Source organism: Symphalangus syndactylus, chromosome 1 (assembly GCF_028878055.3).
Source record: "Symphalangus syndactylus isolate Jambi chromosome 1, NHGRI_mSymSyn1-v2.1_pri, whole genome shotgun sequence".
NCBI classification, from domain to species: Eukaryota; Metazoa; Chordata; class Mammalia; order Primates; family Hylobatidae; genus Symphalangus; species Symphalangus syndactylus.
The window spans coordinates 133,796,825-133,821,206 of NC_072423.2; the positions used below are offsets into that span (position 1 = coordinate 133,796,825).

Consider the following 24,382-nt stretch of genomic DNA (forward strand, 5'->3'; position numbering starts at 1 on the left):
GTCTTTGATCCATCTTGATTTGATTTTTCTATAAGGTGAGAGATGGGGACCCGGTTTTATTCTTCTACTTGTGGCTTGCCAATTATCCCAGAACCATTTATTGAATAGTGTGTCCTTTCCCCCAATTTATGTTTTTGTTTGCTTTGTTGAAGATCAGTTGGCTGTAAGTATTTGGCTTTATTTCTTGGTTCTCTATTCTGTTCCATTGTCTCCATGCCTGTTTTTATACCAGTACCATGCTGTTTGGTAACTATAGCCTTGTAATATAATTTGAAGTCTGGTAATGTGATGCCTCCAGATTTACACTTTTTGCTTAGCATTGCTTTGGTTATGTGGGCTCTTTTTTTGTTCCATATGATTTTTAAGATTGTTTTTTCTAATTCTGTGAAGAATGATGATGATATTTTGATGGAAATTTCATTGAATCTGTATATTGCTTTGGATAGTATGGTCATTTTCTCAATATTGATTCTTCCCATCCATGAGCATGGGGTATGTTCCCATTTGTGCATGTCATCTCAGATTTCTTTCAGCAGTGTTTGGTAGTTTTCCTTGCAGAGATCATTCACTTCCTTGGTTAAGTATATTCCTAAGTATTTTATTTGTTTTGCAGTCTTTGTAAAAAGGGTTGCATTCTTGATTTGATTCTCAGCTTGGTCATTCTTGGTGTGTAGCAGTGCTACTAGCTTGTGTACATTGATTATGTATTCTGAGACTTTATTGAATCCATTTATTGGGTCTAGGAGCTTTTTGGATGAGTCTAGGTTTTCTGCATATATGATCATATCATGATGTGTTATCTTTTTGATATGCTGTTGGATTTGGTTAGCTAGTATTTTATTGAGAACTTTTCCATCTATATTCATCAGGGTTATTAATCTGTAGTTTTCTTTTTTTGTTATGTCCTTTCCTGGTTTTTGTATTAGGGTGACAGTGGTTTCCTAGAGTGAATTAGGGATGATTCCCTCTCTCTCTATCTTTTGGAATAGTTTCAGTAGAATCAATACCAATTCTTCTTAGAACGCCTAGTAGAATTCAGCTGAGAATCTGTCTGGTCCTGGCTTTTTGTTGGCAGTGTTTTTGTTACTGATTGACTCTCACTGCTTGTTATTGGTCTGTTCAGAGTTTCTATTTCTTTCTTATTTGATGTAGGAGGGTTGTATATTTCCAAGATTTTGTCCATTTCCTCTACATTTCCTGATTTGCACATGTAAAGGTGTTCATAGTAGCCCTGAATGATCTTTTTTATTTCTGTGGTATTGGTTGTAATATCTCCAGTTTCATTGCTAATTGAGCTTATTTGGATCTTCTCTCTTCTTTTCATGGTTAATCTCACTAATGGCCTATCAATTCTGTTTATCTTTTCAAAGAATTGGATTTTTGTTTCATTTATCTTTTGTACTTTTTTGTTTCACTTGCATTTAGTTATGCTCTGATGTTTGTTATTTCTTTCCTTCTGCTGGGTTTGTGTTTAATTTGTTCCTGTTTCTGTAGTTTTTTGAGGTGTGACATTAGATTATCAATTTGTGCTCTTTCAGACTTTTTGATATAGGCATTTAATGCTATGAACTTTCCTTTTAGCACCAGTTTTGCTGTATTCCAGAGGTTTCGATAAGTTGTGTCACTGTTATTCATTTCAAATAATTTTTAAATTTTCATATTGATTTTATTTTTAACCCAAAAATCATTCAAGAGCAGATTATTTAATTTTCAAGTATTTGTTTGATTTGGAGGGTTCCTTTTAGAGTTGATTTCCAGTTTTATTCCACTGTGGTTTGAGAAGATACTTCATATGATTTTGATTTTCTTAAATTAATTGAGAATTGTTTTGTGGCCTATCATATGGTCCATCTTGGAGAATATTTCATGTGCTGAAGAGAAGAATGTATATTCTGCAGTTGTGGGGAAGAGTGTTCTGTAAATACATGTTAAGTCCATTAGTTGTAGGATATAGTTTAAGTTCACTGTTTCTTTGTTGACATTCTGTCTTGATGATCTGTCTGTTGGGAGTATTGAAGTCCCCCACTATTATTGAGTTGCTGTCTATCTCATTTTTTGGGTCTAGTAGCAATTGTTTTATAAATCTGGGAGCTCCAGTGTTAGGTGCATATGTATTTAGGATTGTAATGTCTTCTCATTGGACTAATCCTTTCATGAATATATAACATCCTTCTTTGCCTTTTCTTACTATTGTTGCTTTAAAGTCTGTTTTGTCTCATATAAGAATTATTACTCCTGCTCGCTTTTGGTTTCTATTTGCATGGATTGTCTTTTTTCACCCCTGTACTTTAAGTTTATTTGAATTCTTATGTGTTATGTGAGTCTCTTGAGGACAGCAGATATTTGGTTGGTGGTTTTCTATCCATTCTTCTGTTCCGTACTTTTTAAGTGGAGCATCTAGGCCATTTACATTCATTGTTAATACTGAGATGTGAGGTACTATTCTATTCATTATGTTAGTTGTTACCTAGATACTTTTTTTACATTGTATTATTGTTTTGTAGGCCCTCTGAGATGTATGCTTTAAGGCGGTTCTATTTTGGTGCACATTGAACTTCTGTTTCAAGATTTAGAAGTCCTTTTAGCATTTCTTGTAGTGCTAGTTTGGTAGTGGCAAATTCCCTCAGCATTTATTTGTCTGAAAAAGACTTTCTTTCTCCTTTGTTTATGAAGCTTAGTTCTTCTGGCTATACAAATCTTGGCTGAAAATTAATTTGTTTAAGGAGGCTAAAGATAGGATCCCAATCCCTTCTGGCTTGTAAGGTTTCTCCTAAGAAATCTTCTGTTAATCTGATAGGTTTCTCTTTATAGGTCACCTGATGCTTTTGTCTCACTGCTCTTAAAATTCTCTTCTTCATGTTGATTTTGGTTTGCCTGATAACTATGTGCTTTGGTGATGATCTTTTTGTAATTAATTTCCCAGGAGTTCTTTGAGCTTCTTGTATTTGAATATGTAGATCTCTAGTAAGGCCAGGGGAGTTTTCCTCAATTATTCCCTAAAATAAGTTTTCCAAACTTATTTGTTCTTTTCCCTCAGGAGCACCAATTATTCTTGGGTTTGACTGTTTTACATAATCTCGTATTTCTTGGAGACTTTGTTCATGTCTTTTGATTCGTTTTTCTTTATCTTTGACTGGGTTAATTTGAAAGCCTTTTCTTTGGGCTCTGAAATTCTTTCTTCTACATGTTCTAGTCTATTGTTGAAACTATCCATTGCATTTTGTATTTCCCTAAGTGTGTCTTTCATTTCCAGAAGTTCCGATTGGTTTTTCTTTATGATATCTATCTCTCCGGAAAATTTTTTATTCATTTTCTAGATTAAAAAAATTTCTTTATGTTGGTTTTAACCTTCCTCTGTTATCTCCTTGAGTCACTTAATAATCAACCTTCTGAATTCTTTATCTAGCATTTCAAAGATTTCCCTTTAGTTTGGATTCATTAATGTGGAACTAGTGTGATCTTTTGAAGGTGTTATAGAACCCTGTTTTGTCATATTGCCAGAGTTACTTTTCTGGTTCCTTCTCATTTGGGTAGACTGTTTCTTCAGATTGTTCTTGAATTTATTTTTGATTTGACTCTATTTTTCATGAGTTCCTATTTTTCATTTTAAGGATCAGACTTTAATGTTTATATTTTATTATAGCCTAATTTGATTCTTTGTACTGTTAGGGGTAAAGACTCTGTATGAGTTCCTAAGTTGTAGACTTTGTGCACTGGCTTTCCTAGATGCTGGTTGTAGTAATTATGTGTTTGGTGTGTGGGCAAGTTCACTGTCTTCTATTGGGTTGGAATGGCAGGGGTATCTTGAAGCTTATCTCATTCTCTCGAGGTGCAAAATTTATTTAGTTATTTAATTTTCCCCCAGTATTTTACTTACTGAGTTGATGATTCAGGCTTCAGGCCAGTAGTGGGGGTATCCCTGAATAGGAACCAGTTGTAGCTAGGGCAGGTGGGTAGATGTAATACCCAGTGGTAATACCCAGAGGTCCCAGTCTCCATGAAGGTTGCTGGGGGAGCTCTCCATTCGATGTGCTGAGGTTTTTATCAGGGTGAAGGGTGGGAGCTACCTCAGCTCCTCTGCTAGGCCAGCAGGAAAGGAATCCACCTCCCAGCCTTACTCCTATCCCAGAGTTCCAGCTATTCAGATCAGACAGGCATCTCTTTTTTTTTTTCTTTTTTTTGAGACGGAGTCTCGCTCTGTCGCCCAGGCTGGAGTGCAGTGGCGCCATCTCGGCTCACTGCAAGCTCCGCCTCCCGCGTTCACGCCATTCTCCTGCCTCAGCCTCTCCGAGTAGCTGGGACTACAGGCGCCCGCCACCACGCCCGGATAATTTTTTGGATTTTTAGTAGAGACGGGGTTTCATCATGGTCTCGATCTCCTGACCTCGTGATCTGCCCGCCTCGGCCTCCCAAAGTGCTGGGATTACAAGCGTGAGCCACTGAGCCCGGCCGTGGCATCTCTTTTCATCTGTAGGAATGTTGATGTTCCAAGTAGGGAGAAATTGTCACTCTGCCTCTTGTGCAAGCCTGAATCTGGGGAGTGCTCCTCCTGTGGGGCTACAATCATTCTAAGTTGTTCCAGGAAGGCTGTCTATAGGTTGATGCCCTCCATTTTCTCATCTGAAACAACCTGCTCCCACTAGCTCCTGCCTCTTAGATCATGTTGTCCTGCATGAAATCTCTTTATGCAGCTTTCAAATATTGCCAAGATGTGATGGGCCATGGTAGAAATAAGCAGAATGTGCTAATTGCCAGGGAGAAAACAACAGCATCTAGCTAACATTATTTACTGAAATTGTTTTGGACCACTGAGAAAATAGGGCCAGATAGTTTCTCTATAATAGGAGATAGCAGGAGGGCCTGAAGAGAGCACAAAATCTGAGCAATGGGAAGGAAAGTGGTAATTCCAAATATATTATTTTAAGTCGTCATGAGGAAATGAAGAGAGTAAGATGTGTAAGAAGTGGAGGTTGGTTTAATATCTTTGCTTTAATAACCAAATCACATAGCTAGTAAATTGGGCAGTGAAAATTTAAACTTGGTCTTGCCTGATACAGCATTAAAAAAGGAAAGGACAGAAAGGTTTTCTTAGTAGCAAGATAATGATTAAGATGTAGAATGTCCAGTGACTAGGAATATTCATAGGTGATCATTTTCTCATTTTATCCAGGAAAATGTTCACTTCTTGACTATTGCAAGTTATTAAAGTAATAATAACTAACTAGAAGTTATTGTGCCCTTATATATGTCAGTGTCTGAGTTTAAACAAGATCTGCTTTAACTTGAATGCTTTTTGACAAAGCAGTTTTTACTCAAATTGCCTGCCACACTATTATATCACTCAAGAGTGGCCAAGGGCTATAGGCAAAGTAGCCATGCCTGTGGCACTTCTCAGATCAACAGGGCCCTTCTACTATTTATGTACAATTAGAAAAACATTTTTATTATTCTCTGTTTATACCTGTTCATATGAATAAAATAATGTTTCCTTGGTTATGGGTATTACCTACTTAGTGATATTTACTTTCAGGTTTTATGCTGTTGAATTGCTGACATACAATGTGTGTTATGATGGAATCAAGTGTTCATCCTGTACCCCTTCAGCCACCATGTCAGTAGGGAACAGCAGAGCAAGCCTGGGAAGGTTACAGGAGTTGAAGGGGCTGCAGGAGGTCCATGAAATGGGAAATCAATATGTGCCCGATGTCTGAGGAGGTGTTTGACTATAATTAATATTTGGATTAGGAGGATTTGGCAGGAGGAAGAAGTTTTGACTCTAACCTTTATGCTAATGAGCCTGCTCCCTACTTCACAGAGAAGCTGGGAGCTATAGAAGAGAAATTGCACAAGCTCCTGCCTCCATGTCTTTCCCCTTACCCCTACCTGTGTTCCTGTAGCCGACCTTCTCTCATGTGACTGCTTCCACGGTCCTGGTTAAGGCCAACCCTCCTCCTGTCTGTCCATTTCCTCAAGGGCATCACTCCAGCAATTCTCTGTCATGTATCAATTTCTACACCTCCATTAGTTCGTTTCTACCAATTTACTAGCATTCTGTCATTTTTCCCATTAGAAAAATAATCCATGAAAAAGAGGACTTGGCACATAGCAGGTGCTCAGAAAATGCTTGTTCAATGAATAAATGAATGAATGAATAAATGAATGAAAGCACTTAAGGGAGTAAGGCTTTTGTAATAATTTAGGGGTGGGCTGATTTGGACTTGTTGGCAATAAGAATAAAAAGAAATGGGAGGTAGGATATAAACTTTGAAGAAAGAATTAAAAATCTTTGGTTAGTTATTATATACATATGTAATACAGGAGGGGAAATAACCTGTAATTTTAGGATTGTGTGTTTGATAATGAGATTATTTTGTGGTATAACTAATAAGGATATACTTGATAGAAGTGGTTTGTTTTCCTCCTTCAAGTATTTTTATTTCCATTTTTTTATATATCTTTTTTCTAAGAATAAAAATCTTATCATCTTAATATTACATATGTGCATTGGCCAGGGAATGTTTTCTTTTAAGATTTATAACTAATGGTAGATTATTAATGTTGAGACTGAGAGGAATTTGCCTCTGTTCACTACGAGTTGTAATTACTCTTTGGAGCCAGCAGAGGGCTAGAAAGAGGTGACCCAGAGTTAAAAAGCATTTAGCCCACTTTGCCCAGGGCATCTGAAAGCATTACTGTGACCTCTGCAGCAGCCGTTAGGTCCACTCAAGAAATAGCTAGTGCACTATGGACTATCTAGACATGGAATATACTTCGCAAGAATTCCCTCAATAAGTAAATTATTCCCACCTTCCTCTTTCTCTCTTTTTTCTTTTCTTTTTTTCTTTTCTTTTCTTTTCTTTTTTTTCTTTTCTTTCCTTTCCTTTCCTTTCCTTTCCTTTCCTTTCCTTTCCTTTCTTTTCTTTCTTTTCTTTTCTTTTCTTTTCTTTTCTTTTCTTTTCTTTTCTTTTCTTTTCCTTTTTTTCTTTTCTTTTAATTGTGTCCGAGCATGGTGGCTCATGCCTGTAATCCCAGCACTTTGGGAGGCCGAGGTGGGCGGGTCATGAGGTCAGGAGATCTAGACCATCCTGGCTAACACAGTGAAACCCCGTCTCTACTAAAAATACAAAAAAAAAAAAAAAAAAAAAAAATAGCCGGGTGTAGTGGCAGGCGCCTGTAGTTCCAGCTACTCCGGAGGCCGAGGCAGGAGAATGACGTGAACCCAGGAGGCAGAGCTTGCAGTGAGCCAAGATCATGCCACTGCACTCCAGCCTGGGTGACAGAGCGAGACTCTATCTCAAAAAAAAAAAAAAAAAAATTGTAACCATATTTTATTTGGTTTGGGACGTTTCTTCAAGTAGATATAGAGTGTACATTTGTCATATTTTCTGGCTGTTCAGTCAATCTTACGAACTCATTTCCTATATTTGGAGGGGACTTCCTACCTTATGAATATTTTTTCCTTAAGCAAGTCAACAGAAAAATGTGTAATCTTAGCCTCCCTTGCAGCTGAAGCACAACCATGTGACTTAGACTCCATCAATCAGATTACGTCAGCAAGACTTGGATTTGCAAGTGAGAAATGGGAGAAAGTGTGTATTGGCTAGAGTCCAGTTTGGGGTTGGGGAAAGGGTGGTGTTGGAAGATGGCAGGATTGGGTCAACTTTCCACTGTCGGTGGTACAAGTTGTGCCTGACCCAATACGATGTTGGCTAAAGTTTTGTTCCTCCCTGTATGGCCTTCAAGCCTGACTGCTGTGTACTCCAGGGACTTTCTAAGCCTTCTAACAGCCTTTAATAAGTGTTTTCCTGTGTAAATGAACTTTAATGCTTCCATAGCGCAAGGTACAGTGGTAATGGTTTTTAACGTAGCACAGTAGGATTAAAGAAAAGAAGGGACATTATGTGCACATTCTCTGGTTTCTTCTTCCTGTAACAAAGTAGGCGTGATGGTTAATACTGAGTGTCAACTTGACTGGATTGAAGGATACAAAGTATTGATCCTGGTTGTGTCTGTGAGGGTGTTGCCAAAGGAGATTAACATTGGAGTCAGTGTGCTGGGAAAGGTAGACCCACCCTTAATCTTGGTGGGCACCATCTAATCAGCTGTCAGCATGGCCAGAATATAAGCAGGCAGAAAAATGTGGAAAGAGAGACTGGCCTAGCCTCCCAGCCTTCATCTTTCTCCCATGCTGGATGCTTCCTGCCCTCGAACACTGGACTCTAAGTTCTTTAGTTTTGGAACTCCAACTGACTCTCCTTGCTCCTCAGCCTGCAGACTGCCTATTGTGGGACCTTGCAATTGTGTAAGTTAACACTTAATAAACTCCCCTTTATATACATATCGATTCCATTAGTTCTGTCCTTCTAGAGAACCTGAACTAACACAGTGGGAGAAGAATGCAAAAATAGCTCTGGATCTTCATATAGTTATAATTAATAGTAACAAGTGACATTTTGTGTACACTAACAATTTCAAGTTACTGTGCTTTTCAGATATTGTCTGATATAATACTTTTGGTGGTCCTATGAGAAGAGCCATCATTATCTCTATTTTTAGAAGATAAAAAATGATGTTTAAGCAACTTGCTATCTTAGCCTGGGTTCCATAGAAAATGGAGCTTACATGTGAGCTTTTTATTGGAGAGGAGAGGTAGTAATCCCAGGGTAGTGAGAGTAAGGAAAAAACCAAGAAACAAAGAAGGGAAGGAAGGACAGCAGATACAATGTACTGTTACTGAGCTTGTCACAGCTTTATTAAGAAGCAGCATTTACTTGGTCATGGGAGATATCTCTGGACAGATCTTATGGGACTTCTGTGCATTAGAAGAGTCGATTTTGGGAGGGAAGGAAGAATAATTCATTTCCTGTCTCTCATTGATGAAAGTTTGCTCATAGGCCAGATTCTTTTGGATTGTGTCACTCAACCCCACTGGAAGTGTTGTGGGGGCAGAAGTATGCAGCCAGCACCTCTTTTAGAGCAGTTGGCAGGTGCCTGGGTACAGAAGCTGCTATAGCTCTCACCACACTGCCATGAGGGAACTCATGCTGGAAGCCAGCCCTCACGCTAAGAAGCCAGACAGCTGAAAGTGTTAAGAAATGGGACTGTCCATTGAACAGGCTACCAAAAGCCGGGGAGGCAGTTGGGACAGGACAGATCTGGGAAGGGACATACTTGACAAGAGACATCACTCTTGTCTCTGCCTCACCTGGCATTCTCTGTGTGTCTATGCCTGTGTGTCTGTTTTCTCAGAAGTACAGTAGTCATATTGGATTAGGGCCAACCCTTATTCAGTATGACCTCATCTTAACTTGATTACCTCTGCAAAGATCCTCTTTCCAAACAAGGTCGCATTCACAGGTACTGTGAGTTAGGACTTCAACATATCTTTTCGGGGGACACAATCCAACCCACACAACATCTTGATGGTTAGAGAAGACATGGATAGAATTTGCAGAGAAAATGAAGTGATTAATTTAGTTTTGAGTAGGTTGAGTTTGAATTGCTTTTGAGACGGTAAGACTGTTAATGTCCAATAAGCAACCCAAATATGTTTCTGGAGCCTCAGGGGAGTGTTTCTGGCTGGTAAGGAGACATAGGGTCATCAGCATCTGTGTGAAACTTGCTGTGATATAGACAAGTGATGAATAAAACCTTGAGGAGCCACAACGCTTAAGAGGCAAACACAGAGACAGGAAGGTTGGGGTGACTTACAAGGAGTAGGCAGACAGGAAATTCAAAAGAAAAAAAACTAGGAGAAAGTAGTGTCAGACACGATGTGAGAAAGTTCCTAAGGAGGAACACAATGCTTTTGTAAGCTCAATAGTACTACAGAGCAGCCAGGTATTGAGAATTGTTTTTATATGGTGATTTCATATGAGTCCATGTAAAGGATGGAAGAATATCCCTCGGATTTGCAGATGGACAATGGTTATCCAGAGAGGTTTCAGGGGAGTGGTAAGGGCTGGGGTGCAGGGGGATCATGACAAGCAATGGTAGGTAGAACTGTGGCAACAGCCAATAGAGGAAAACTGTGCTATGATGAAATATGAGAACAGAAGGTGTGGTTAGAAATCAGGAGACTTGACGATCCTTGTTTCCAGACAGGAAAGAGCCGTTGATGGAGGAAGAGGATAAAGGTTTGAGAAAGGTAGCAAGCAAGGGCTCAGAATGCAGCTCCCAGCTTCAAACACAGCACCTTTGTTATGGCTTCTTCTACATGTTGAGCTTCTGCACATTATTTAATATGAAGAAAGGTTTCTAGAAAATCATTGGAAACTGTTGAATTAGATGTCCTAGCTCTAAAAAGTTCTATTAATTATTAATTATACCTCTACACTGAGTAATTTATAGTAATAGCTTGAATGACCACATTCAGATAATCCTGGGCTATTTAAGGTCATGTTGCCAAAAAAAAAAACTTAATAGGAATAATTATTAAAGCTGTAATTATTTGCATTTCAGTTCCTGACTAGCTCTTACAATTTGGACATGTGTAAATTTCAGCTTTTAAATTTTAGTTTGCGTTTGAAAAATAAAAGCATTTCTCAGCACTGAACTATTAAAATATTTGTAGAGATTTTTTTACATGAAAATGAGATTTTAATACTGGTTCAATTTTTAAGCCATATATTACAGTTTAACAAAATATATTTTTATAGCTCTCTGCTTAACTAAAGTTATGGGTAGTAATACCTCTTTGTGAAACACATGTATTATTTATTATCATTATAAAAGAAATTCACGTTGTTTGGAAGAGTTTGAAAAAATGTATATACATATCAAGAAAAAACTAAAATCACAATCACATATAATTTCACCACCTGGGGCTAAGAATTATTTCAATATTTTTCATTCTTTTGTATTATGAAATATTTCATATGTGTAACAAATATCCATTTATGCATACTAGGTTTTACTACATTATGGCTTTATTATATTTTCTTAAGAAAAGATTTTTGTTTTGTTTTGTTTTTTTGAGATGGAGTCTCGCTGTCACCCAGGCTGGAGTGCAGTGGCATGATCTCGGCTCACAGCCACCTCTGCCTCCCAAGTTCAAGTAATTCTCCCGTCTCAGCCTCCAGAGTAGCTGGAACTACAGGCACCGGCCACCATGCCTGGCTAATTTTTGTATTTTTAGTAGAGATGGGGTTTCACCATATTGGTCAGGCTGGTCTTGAACTGTTGACCTCTGGTGATCCACCCACCCCAGCCTCCCAAATTGCTGGGATTACAGGCATGAGCCACCGTGCCCGGCCAGGAAAAGTTTTTTGAAGAAATAATGTTATGGAGTCAACTGAAGGCTCCTCTTCATCCTACTTCCCCTTCCTACCCAGAGGTAACCACTATCTAGAAGGTGGTATGCATCCTTTCTATGTTTTTATACTTTTACGATGTGTGTAACTGTTCATTCAATATGAAGAAGTATCACTAGTAGCTGAAAGTGCTGCCTCAGCCAAGCCCTCCCTAAGGAGGTCTCAGCTGGGACTGCTGAAAAGGGCCTGAGCTGAAGCCTCTGAACGGAAGTGCCTGAGCTAGGAAAGCAGAGAAGCCTATGAGCAGGGCTGGTTGGGGTGGAGGGCACAGGGAGTGAGTTCTTGGCTGCAAATCCCTCCAGGAGCTGTAACATACTAGCTGTGTACCAAGTCTGGTGTGGAGATGGCAGTTTCCCCCAATGAGGTCTGCCGGGCAAAGCCTTGTAACTGTCTAGGGTCCTGCCTGAAAGATAATACATAGAATTTTGGCCTGCAGCCATACTCCTCAATATGGTAATTCTATGTTTAACTTTTTGAGAAACTGCCAAATTGTCTTCCAAAGTGACTGCACCATTTTCCATTTCTACCAGGAATATGTGAAGGTTCCAATCTCCTACTTGTTTGCCAATAGTTATTATTTAATCTGTCTTTTGGATTATAGCCACACTAGTGGGTATGACATGGTATCTCACTATGGTTTTTCATTGCATTTCTCTATAACTCATTAAGTTTAACACCTTTTTTTTGTCCATTTTTAAACTAGGTTACTTGTGTTTTTACTATTGAGTTATAAAAGTTTTTACTTATTTTGGAAAGCAGACATGTATCAGATACATGATTTGTAAGTGTGTTCTTCTATGTGTTGTCTTCTCATTGTCTTGATAATGTCCTTTGAGGCACAAAAGTTTTCAATTTTGATGAAATCCAACTTATTGATTTGGTTGCTTGTGCTTAAGAGTCATTCTAGGAAACCATTGTGTAATCCAAAATCACAAAGACTTACACCTATATTTTCTTCCATAAGTTTTATAGTTCTAATTCTTATATTTAGGTCTATGACTCATTTAGCATTAATTTTTGCATATGGTATGAGGTAAGGTTCCAACTTCATCCTTTTGCATGTGTGTATCCAGTTGTCCCAGTACCATTTGTTGAAATAACTTCTTTTCCTATTGAATTTTCTTGTCATTTTTGTCAAAAATCAGTTGACCATATATATAAGGTTTATTTCTCAAGGGATTCTTAGTTTTATTTTATCAGTCTATATGCATATCCTTATGCCAGTCTCACACAGTGTTAATTACTGTGCTTTGTAGTCAGTTTTGAAATCAAGAAGTATGAGTCCTTCGTTCTTATTTCTCACAATTGTTTTGGCTGTTCTGTGTCCCCTGTGTTTCTAGATAAATTTTAGGATCATCTTGTCAATTTCTGCAAGAAAAAAAAAAAGCCAATTGTGTTGAATCTGTAGATCAATTTGCCTATTGTGATAGGCAGAAAAATGATCCCCCCCCAAGATGTCTACATTCTAGTATAATCCCTAGAGCCTATGGATGTGTTATGTTACATGGTGAAGGGGAATTAAGGTAGCAGATGGATTTGAGGCTACCGGACCCAGTGTAATGACAAGTGTCTTTAAACATGAAAAAGGGAGGCAGAAGATTAAGTGCCAGAGTGATGTGCTGTGAGAAAGACTTGACTGCCCATTGTTGACTTTGAAGATGAAAGTGAGCCATAAGCCATGGAATGTGGGCAGCCTCTAGAAGCTGGAAAAAGGCAAGGAAATAGGTTCTCTCCTAGACCCTTCAGAAAGAAATGCAGCCCTACCAAAACCTTGATTTTAGTCCAGCAAGAACCATTTTAGATCAATCCAGGACTATAAGATGTGTGTTCTAAACCACTGAATTTGTGGTGATTTACACAGCAACAAGAGGAAACTAATGCAGCCATTTAAACAATGGCAAGTCTTCTAATTTTTGAACACAAAATGTCTTTCCAGTTATTTAGGTCTTTTTTAAAAAAACTTTTTTCAGTGATGTTACGCTCTTTTTCGTGTACAAGTCATGTACTTTTTTTGTTAAATTTATCCCTAAGTTTTGGGTTTTTTTGATGCTATTGTAAATAAATTGTTTTCTTAATTTCGTCTTGGATTGTTCATTCTAGAGTATAGAAATATAATTTATTTTTGTATATTGATTTTGTATACTATAAACTTACTGAACTCACATATTAGCTGTAATTTTTTTGTGAATTTCTTGCAGTTTTCTACATAAAATATCATATAATCTGCAATAGAAATTGTCTTACTTCTTTCTTTCCCATCTGGATGCCTTTTATTTCCCTTTCTGACTAAGTGACTCGACTAGAAATTCTAGTACAATGTTGAATGAAGTGGTAAGGGCAGACTTCCTTGTCTTATTCCTGATCTGAAGAAGTGTTAGGGGAATATAAATTAAAAAACAAAATCTCTTGCCAACCCAGACAAGCTCAACCCAAAAGTAGAAAAGAAAACAGTTTGGATTTTTGAATAAACATTAAACCAGATGTCATTTTCAACATAGGCAATCCACTAAAGAGATAGAAAAGACAGAAAGAAATCTCATACAGCTAAGCAGATGTAACCCTTGTCATACATATTCTCAAGATAAATGATAACTAGTCTTCAAGCAAGAGGACTTGACTCACCATTTGTCACACATAGTTCACCCTAAATTCACCTGATAATTGGGGTAGCCATCTGTGTTTACTAATTGCCTTAATCCAAAAGAAAAACAAATTTATCATATCTTTACAATAGGAGGTAGGTTTGTAGTTTGGACCCAGGTGCCTGCTGAGTTAGGCTCCCACCCTCCCATGGAAACTCCCCTAGTAGGTGCATTGTCTTCCTCATTGGCTTCATTTCAAAGAGATGGTGGCTACGCCTTTAAGGAAAAGGTTCCTGGGTTATAACACTGACAAGAGGCTTATTTAAGTTTTGGAAAGATTTACAGAGTTCATTTTAAAGAGGCAGAGAAAGAATGAACAATTATAAATTTTCTAAGGTATATGCACTAAAAAAAGGCAGAGAGTGTGGAAAATCTCTTACCCTTCTTGTGTTGAGGGAGAACGTAGGTAGTTGTGTGTATATGTGTGTTTTTCAAGATTCATCTTATTTACCCATCTGAGTGGAAGCTGTTGGTCTTCATCATGAAGCCTAATGTTACCTGAGAATTGTGCAGATGTCTTTCATTGGGCTGAGGATGTTTCCTTCTGTTCCTAGCTGAGTGCTTTTATCATGAAAGACAGTTGGACTTTGTCAAATGCTCTTGTCTGCATTTACTAAGATGATCCTTTTTTTTTTTTTAGACTTCATTCTGTTAATATGATGTTTTACCTTGATTGATTTTCGTATTTTAAGCCGTCCTTGCTTTTCTAAGACAAATCCCACTTGGTCATGGTATACACAGTAGTCCCCTCTTTTTTTTTTTTTTGAGATGGAGACTTGATACGTTGCCCAGGCTGGAGTGCAGTGGCGTGATCTCGGCTCACTGCAACCTCCGCTTCCCAGGTTCAAGGGATTCTCCTGCCTCGGCCTCCTGAGCAGCTGGAATTACAGGCATGCGCCACCAAGCCCAGCTAATTTTTGTATTTTTAGTAGAGGCAGGGTTTCATTGTGTTGGTGAGGCTGGTCTCAAACTCCTGACCTTGTGATCCATCCGCCTTGGCCTCCCAAAGTGCTGGAATTACGGGTGTGAGCCACTGCACCCAGCCCACAGTAGTCCCCTCTTATCCATGATTTCACTTTCCACAGTTTCAGCCAACTGCAGTTTGAAAATAGTAAATGGAAGATTTCAGAAATAAACAATTTGTAAGTTTTAAATTGCGCACCATTCTGCGCAGTGTGGTGAAATCTTGCACTGTCCTGCTGCTTCTCACCTGGGATGTGAATCCGCTCTTTTTCCAGTGTATCCACACTGCATGCTCTATCTACGCAGTAGTCACTTAGCTTTCTCAGTGATCAGGTCAACTGTCATGGTATCTCAGTGCTTCTCTTCAAGTAACCCTTATTTTACTTAATAATAGCCCAAAAGCATCAAAGTAGTGATGCTGGCATATTGTTATAATTCTTCTATTTTGGTTTCAGGCATCCACTGGGGGTCTTAGAACATATTTTCCTTGGATAAGGGGGTACTACTGTAATTCTTTTTATATGTTGCTGGGTTCAGTTTACTAGTATTTTATTGAAGATTTTTGTGTCTACATTTATAAGGGATATTGGTCTGTTTTCTTTCTTGTGATTTTATTTACCTGGGTTTTGTAGCAGGTTAATACTGACCTCACAGAATGAGTTGGGAAGTGACATGATTTGGATTTGTGTCCCCACCCAAATCTCATGTTGGATTGTAATCCCAGTGTTGGAGGTGGGGCCTGGTAGAAGGTGACTGGGTCATGGGGGCGGATGTACCACTTTGGTGGTGCTGTTTTTGTGATAGAGTTCTCACAAGATCTCATTGTTTAAAAGTGTGTGACACCTCCCTACTCTCTCTCTTCCTCCTGCTCTGACCATGCAAAGATACCTGCTCCCACTTTACCTTCTGCCATGAGTCAAAGTTCCCTAAGGCCTCCACAGTCATGCCTCTTCTATAGCCTGTGAGCCAGTTAAACCTCTTTTGTATATAAATTACCCAGTCTCAGGGATTTCTTTATAGCAATGCGAGAATGGACTAATACAGGATTTTCTTCTTTGTTTCGTAATGTTATGCCAGAGTTGGGTTGGAAAGTAAATCATGATGTGTAGGGTTAAATAAAACCTATCTGAGGCCATGACTCGCCAGATGCCTTAGATAGGAATTTGGGCAAGATAAAAAAAATCAGAAGTTAGTCATCATTTTCATTGTCCTTATTTTCTAAGAAGACTGTCAGTAAAATTTTTGTATCTTTATCACTCATAAGTAATTTATAAAACGTTTTTTATTTCAAAGTTTTTGGTTTTTTCTCTTTGTTCAAAGCTTATATTTTATTTGGCTTTACTATGTCAGAATAAAGCTTGAACAATTATAGTTTAGAATAAACTGATAAATTGTTCATACTCTGATGATTTGGATAATCATTGCATAGCATTTATCCCCAACTTATTGGTTTAATACAATAATAATAATTTATTTGCTCAAATTCTGCAGTTTGAACAGGGCTTATTAATAACAGTTTATCTCTGCTCCATGCGGCATTACCTAGGGCAACTCAAGTGGAATGGGAGGAATCTCTTTTAAGGAGGATGTTGGTACTGGCTTTTGGCTAGGAGCTTACCTGGGGATATTGGCTGGGTTCTTGGTTTACTTCCATGCGTTCTCTTTAAATGGCTAGACTGGGCTTTGTTTTTTTCAGTATTGTGGTTGGAATCTGAGAGGGAATGTTCCAAGAGTTAGAGTTCTGAAAATATAGCCTGCATGTACGGGCATGAATCACAATTGCTAATGTCCCATTGGCTAAAGCCAGTCACATGGCCAAAACCAGAAATAATGTATGGAGGGACTACACAAGGGCATATATACTAGTAAAAGTGTTTTTTCATTAGATCACCAAAGTAAGAGTTTGCCACACCTGATATATAGAAAAGTTTATGTAAGTTTTATGAATTCCTTGAAGATAATGTGTTGTTTTTAGACTGCAGTACTCAATATATATTTATCCAACTATATTTACTGTATTGAATTTGTAATGATACTGTCTAGAATTATTTGTCTTTTCTTTGACTATTACGGACCCTTCTCTTGGGCAGGGGTTCTTTTCTTTCTGTTTCTTTTCTTTCTCAATGACCCCATTCACAAAGCTGGTTAGTTTATACTTTTCATAAATTTGAGACAGTAGAGAAAAATTTTAAAGTAATTTGTATGTCAATTTAAAATCAGTGAAACTTTAGTGTTGGTACAATCAAGGTATACTCTCTGATATGGTTTGGATCTTTGTCCCCACCTAAATTTCATGTTGAATTTTAATCTAGTATGTTACAGGTGGAGCCTGGTGGGAGGTGATTGTATTATTGGGGCGAATTTCTCCCCTGGTGCTGTTCTCATGATGGTGAGTTGTTGTGTGATCTGGTTGTTTAAAGCGTGCAGCACCTCTCCCCTCGCTCTCCTGCTCCTGCTCTGGCCACATAAAACGTGCTGGCTCCTCCTTTGCCTTCTGCTATCATTGGAAGCTTCCTGAGGCCTCCCAAGAAGCAAATGCCATCATGCTTCCTGTATAGCTTGCAGAACCGTGAGCCAATTAAACCTCTCTTCTTTCTGAATTACCTAGTCTCAGGTATTTCTTTGTAGTAGTGCAAGAACGGATTCATACACTCTTTAAATGTGATAAACAAAACAAAGTACAATCCTTATTTCAGCTTTGTTTACCTTTTGCCTTTCTCTCATTTAAACTGCCAACATCCAAGGAAAGAAGACTCAAAACTTATTTGAGTAAATATAAAGATATTCTATGCCTTATATTTTAAAAATGTATTGCATTTGGCAATTCTTATAACACACTGAACCGGTCATTCTCCTATTGTATAAGAAAGGAAGCTAAGGCACAAAGCAAATATCTTGTTTTCCACAGTCCTACAATTTTGAAGTGTCATTTCATTCAGCCACACCAGGTCCATTGCTAAAATGGTTTATTCTCTCCTTATAGAGTTGGCATCCCATGGGCTACCCAGATAGTAGTTCATTCCCAAATGGAACACAATAAATCTGGAACTAAATAAAGTGCTTTATTTCCCTCTGTTTTGAAAATCTATATTGTGCAGAAAGAGAAAAGAAAGGATTATCTTTATGTGTTCAGAGATTAAGACTGATTTTGATGGTGTTAAGAGCCGAAACTATGGAAGTTTTCAAGGGTAATGCTTTTAAAAAAAATAGCTCGCGAGACTTGCAGGGGTTGGAGCAGGAGGCCGGCCGAGAGGAAAGCTGGAGGCGCGGGTGGGGAACAGGTCGGAGTTGGAGCCCGGCCGGAAGTGGGACCGGTGCCTGGCGGATGCGGTCGTGAAGATAGGCACTGGTTTTGGATTAGGAATTGTTTTCTCACCTTCTTTAAAAGAAGAATGTGGCCATTAGCCTCCGGTTCTGGCATGGGATTAGGAATGGCATACTCCAACTGTCACGTGATTTCCAGGCTCCCTATCTTCTACACGGAAAATATGTCAAAGAGCAGGAGCAGTGACTTCACCTGAAAACATCCCAGTGGGAGGACAAGAGAAATCGTGTTTATTCCTCAGGAATACTGAAGTGCCCTGGAGTAAGCTGCCATTCTTCTTTAACAATGTTATCAGTAATGCTTTAAACTCCAGCACCTGGTTATGTATTTGAAACCAAGTCTGTTTCTTGTTTTGTATTTTCTCTCTGGAAATTGTAAGCAGGTGGTCTTAAATAAATTTTAAAAAAAAGGAAAAAAAAAAAAGAAAGAAAGAAAGTAAAAGCTGCCTGCATTGCATTTGAATGACTTGAATAAGTAAAGGGAAGCTGAAGTAGGCCATTCAGCTTCTTGCTTACAGGAGGAGGGAAATTAGCGATTTAGTGCAGGTAAAATGGTAGTAAATATGGACTCTCACTTTTTAACTTTTACCTAGAAATTATTGATGAAAAAAGCCAAGCTCCGTAAAATACTTGAAGAGATTTGTTCTGAGCCACATGTGAGGACGGTGACCCGTCACACTGCCTCAGGAGGTCCTGATAACATGTGCCTAGGGGTGGTTGGGTTACAGCTTGGTTTTATATGTTTTAGGGAGACCTAAGACATCAATCAACGTATGTAAGGTATACATTGATTTGGTCCAGAAAGGTAGAACAACTTGAAGCAGGAGGTGTGGGTGGGATTCATAGATTTTCTGATTGATGATTAGTTAAAACTGGTATTATCTAAAGACCTGGAATCAGTGGAAACAAGTGTCTGGGTTAAGATATGGGATTGTGGAGAGCAAGGTTCTTATTATGTAGATGAAGTTGCATAGGTGGCTGCCCTTAGAGGCAATAGATGGCAAATGCTCTCTATTCCAACCTTTAAAAGGGTCTAGACTCTCAGTTAATCTCTTCAGGATCAGAAAAAGACCTGGAAAGGGAAGGGGGTTCTCTACAAAATGCATTTCCCCCACAAGAGACAGCTTTGTAGGGCCTTTAAAAATATGTCAAAGGAATATATTTTGGGATAAAATACTTTGATTTTTTTCAGGGCCTGCTATCTGTCGCGTGATGCTACACTAGAGTCGGGTTGGAATTTGGTATCTTATTCCTACAAAGATCAGTCCTAAGATCTCTGTTGTAATGTTAATGCTGGTCAGCTGTGCCTGAATTCCAAAAAGAGGAGGGTATAATGAGGCATGTTTGAGCACCCTTACCTATCATGGCCTGAACTAGTTTTTCAGGTTTCTTTGGAATTCCCTTGGCCTAACAGGATGGGTCCATGGATTCGGTTGAGGGGCTTTGAATTTTAGTTTTGGTTTACAAACCTAGGAGTCATATATTGGACAATTGCTCATTTTTTCAAACCTTAATTTTTGGTCAGGTTAGTGGAAACGATGACCAATTATGGCAAACCAGAATGTCAATAAAGCAAAATACCAAGGAAAACGGCTTGTTGTCATGTCAGATGTACAGACAGCAAAGATCAGTTTTAATAAAATGTGACTTAAAGTTCCTCCTCCCTTCCTCTCTGAAACCCCTTCTTTCTTTATTCCCCCTACTCTGTCTTTATCTTGTTACCAGTGGAGGGAGTCCAGGTTCTTGGCATCTTGAACAAAGAATTGGACAGAATGCACAAAGCAAGGAAAGAATGAAGCAACAAAAACAGAGATTTATTTAAAATGAAAGTATGCTTCACAGGTGGGAGTGGGTTGAGCATAGGGGCTCAAGAGCCCTGTTACAGGATTTTCTGGGGTTTAAATACTCTCTAGAGGTTTCCATTGGTTACTTGGTGTATGCCCTATGTAAATGAAGAAGATGAATTAAAGTTACAGTCATTTACTTGGGGCATGCCCAATGTAAATGGAGAGGATATTTCCTGTCATAGGAAATTAATTTTAATTTCCCATTTAATTAAATTTCCCATTTAATTTAGTTCCAGGAAGTCAGTATGAATTGGCCTTATGTTTCCTGCCTCCAGACTCTATTCTCCTGCCTCCATCTCACACTCTAGTTTGAGGGAAATTACTATAAAGTTACTCCCTGTGTGGCCTTGGCCTCAGTATCTTATCAAGCTATTATCTTTTAGTCCACCACCAACCAACAGTCACTGTCAAACATACTCAAGCCCTGCGTTCCCCATATTTTCACCCCTCTTCCTCATTTTCTCCTTATCTACTTCCCAGAAATAACTACTATATAACATAGAAGAATAAATCACTAATTGTGAGAACTCACACATTGGTGTCAGAGAAGATATTTTGTGTAAAGGACATTCCTTGGTCCTCAGATGTCATCAAATCTGTGTTTTCTGTTGACAGGTGTCTTTGTATCTGCTCAGCAAATGGGAATAGGGAGACAGAGTGAAATTGGTTGTGAGGAAGTTGTCAAAGGCCATGGCCATTGGTTTTCGCATATTCAGTGAGGGAACTTCTGTTTCAGAGATGAAAGAGGAAAGAATTTCTTTTGTTCTTCAGCCACATAAGTTTACAGATTTAGGATCTCTTTGCCCAGCATTTTTTGAGCAAATGTGGTGATGATTCAGGTTAAGACATCTATAATTCTTAAAAGTGACTTTGAAATATGTGTTAGCTGTCTGTTAAAATAAAAATGCCTTATTTTGCTTAAAAATCTTAAAACACAGATTTTAATACTGTACCAAAGCAACAATCAAAAATTATTTACATGTTCATGAATTTGTTTTGATAGAACACATTTTAATTTGGAAAATATTGTTGACTCTGTCCTCAGAGATTAAACCACACTGAAAAAGAAATGTAATCTTTATCTTAAAACTATGTGCATATCTGTCACGAAGGTATTTTCAGTCTTTAATCGATGGACATAGCATTTGGAACAGGAATAGATACTACAAATTATCTCTCTGTCTTACAGATGTGAGGAAATTAATATCTACCCAACCTCACCTCCAAAGTCAAACAGCCTATTAAGGCCACAGAACAGTTTAAAAGTCAATTCATGAGATAAATGTTATTTTAAAAAATAGTCTGTTTTCTTCATGGCATCTAATAAATTTTAAATCAGTCAATCAATCAATCAGTCAATCAATCAATTAGTATATTGGTTGTCTCCTTTACTGGAATGTAAACTCCATGAGGCCAGGTATTTTGTGTTGTGTTTGTTTGCTCCTGTATTCTACTACGTGCTCCTGGCTCATAGTATTGCTTGGAGATGAATGGGTAAACTTGCCAGATAGGGGTTTCCATGAACTAGGGGCAAAGATCAGGAGGGAGGCTAACATGGGTGGGACAAGGTAAGAGTAGGCTGCCACTCGTGTTTTGAGATCATACATACTTTTACCAAACTGGACCTAATGGAAAGGACAACTGACACCCCTGTCACCACTACCAACATTTTTACCTGTAATAGTAAAGGTTCTTGGTCTATCTGACTTTGACTTTAATAGACAGAAGGTCAACTATTTGGTTGTCCACTCAGAACTCCTCAGAATTCAGGAATATGACAGTCCCTTCTTTACTACCATATTTATTCTGCTGCCTGTTTTTTTCTAGCTCACTTATTGTCACAGTCCCTATGAAATGTGACAGATCTCTCTATGTAATAATAATGCCACTTTGTATTTGTATAGTACTTAGTATTTTTCACAGCACTTGCACATTTATTATCTCATGAACAGATTCTACATAATTTGGAGTGTCTCATGAAATGATCTGAAATCAATTGTGTCATTCAGTCAATGTCCACTGATCCTAGTGGAGAGATGAAAATTTAGTCTAATTTGACTCATCATTTTGCAGTAAAAACAAGAAACTAATTAAAGGCAGATCAACAGCTACACTGGTAATCACAGATCCTGATTTGCATAATGCAGTGTCAGTCTCTTCTGCTTTTTACTGTTATGAATTTTATATATATTAGATATAAAATGTTTCCCTAACTTGAAGAAGTATTGCATTAATCTTTCAAATAAGGGATTGGTTTTAGTTGTAGCAGTTGTCTACCACTCATTCATAAAAAGTACATTGATAACTCTTCCAGGTGGAGTGTCTTGTCACTCTGGTTCATAAAATGTTATTTAGAGGTCTGAATCATGTGTAGGGGTGAAGATAACTTCCTCCTTCCTCACCCTTCTGAAGGTTTGATAATTTGAGTCTATAAAACAAATGCATAATAGACAGATTGATAGGAGAAAGGTATACAAATTATTACTTGCACATGTGTACATGAGAACAATATGAAATATGAAAACTCAGAAAAGGCCAGATGACTGAAGGTTTTAACCATCCGGAAGTTGCAGAAGGAATAGGGGCTTGGATTTTGCAAGACAGGTTATGGGAGGGAGGGACAAGAAAAGGCCTGGCTAGTGAAGGTGGTCTTGTTATACAGAGTGCTATGGTTTGAAATTTTATTCCTTCCAAAACTTAGGTTGAAACTTAATTCCCCATGTGGCAGTATTAGGAGATGGGACCTTTAAGAAATCACTGGATCATGAGAGAAGAGCCCTTATGATCTAGTGGATCATGAGGATCCATTCATGGATTAAGGAATTAATGAGTTATTATGAGAATGGCACTAGAGGGAGACCCAAGTGAGCACTCTCAGCCTCTTTGCTGTGTGATGCCTCGTGCTGCCTCAGGACTCTGCAGAAAGTCTGCACCAGCAAGAAGGCCCTCACCAGATGCAGCCCCTCATCCTTGGATTTTCAGCCTCCAGAATTGTAAGAAATAAGTTCCTTTTCTTTATAAATTGTCTAGTTTCAGGTATTCTGTTATAAGGAACAGAAACAGAAAACAGACTAAGACACATGAAATTTCACAGGTAGCAGTTCTCAGAATAGATGGTGGCCTGTGGTAACATGTCTCTGTCAGACTTTCAGAGGTATCATACTCTCCCTCTCATTCCTGTGAGTTAATCTTTCCTGGATTTGGATAGGACTGGGGTGGGGCTGGGCTCAGAGAAACCCTAGCTGTTTATTTCATGAATGTAGATTTTCTCTACAGATGCAAATATTCTCCACAAAAGAGATTTTCAAGAAGATTTCTGTGGTTTGCAGTTCCTTTGAATAGCTATATGGAAATATGCCAAAGAAGTGTTTTTTGGGGGTGAGATATTCTGGTTTTGTTCACATGCATGTCCCTAAACACAATCCACAGGAGCTAGGTGACCTAAAAAGAGGGTTTGGCATCTAGAAACCAGTCGTGGCCCACCTTTGCTATGGGACTACGGAGGCTATTCTGATGGCTTCTACTCCAGTTTGTTTATTATCTAACTTAACATTTACAGAGACATTTGGTAAAAGTGTTTGTAAAAACTAGGCCTGAATTTAACATTTCATATATTCAAATGTGTTTTGTACTTTAAGATGCTGCTTATATTTTAAAGAATTTTTAAATCATTGATTTCATTGGCAGTTAAGGCATGTTAATGCATAGCTTCATGCAACATGAAAGAAATAGCATTTAGAGAAGTGTCCCAAATGCCCAGTATAAACACCCTGCTTTGCTATTTTTGTAACGTAAGTGCAGAAAACCATAGATAGTGTTTAAATAGCTCTTTTTGTGCCTTTCTAGAATAAAGATGACTTAAACACTAACAAAGAAGAGTACATGAATAATACTGCAATTTAGGATTGCGAGATGAAATACAGGGTGGCCAATGAAATTTGAATTTTGAATAAACACCAATGAACATTTTAGTTTATGTCCCATTTACTGTATTTTTTAGCATATTTTTCAACTATTGCATTTTTAAAAGTAATTCAAATTTAACTGGCTGTCCTATATTTTTAGTGGATAAAGCTGTCAATGCTGGATGCTGTCCAGAAGCAGGCAGGCTCTCAAATTTGTGTTAAAGGTGTGCCAATTTCTTTTAGTGGCATAGTATATTATTCCACAGCTCTTGAATGTGTCTTCTAATTCTCTTGTCTCTCTGTAAGAGGTTTGTGTTCAGAAAAGTCAGAGCTGTTTAGGTATCAAATCTTTTTAACTAACTGCATAATGGCAGTAGTCATCTATGAGC

At 38.2% G+C, this 24,382-nt stretch overlaps 1 protein-coding gene and 1 pseudogene across 16 annotated transcripts in view; both read left to right on the forward strand.

Annotated features, from left to right (window-relative positions):
* The window catches only part of NEK10 (NIMA related kinase 10), a 251,860-nt gene that overhangs the window by 125,715 nt on the left and 101,763 nt on the right, over positions 1 to 24,382 (forward strand). The gene's annotated exons all lie outside the window — the stretch shown is intronic.
* On the forward strand, positions 17,301 to 18,665 carry LOC134732233 (MICOS complex subunit MIC10-like; annotated as a pseudogene).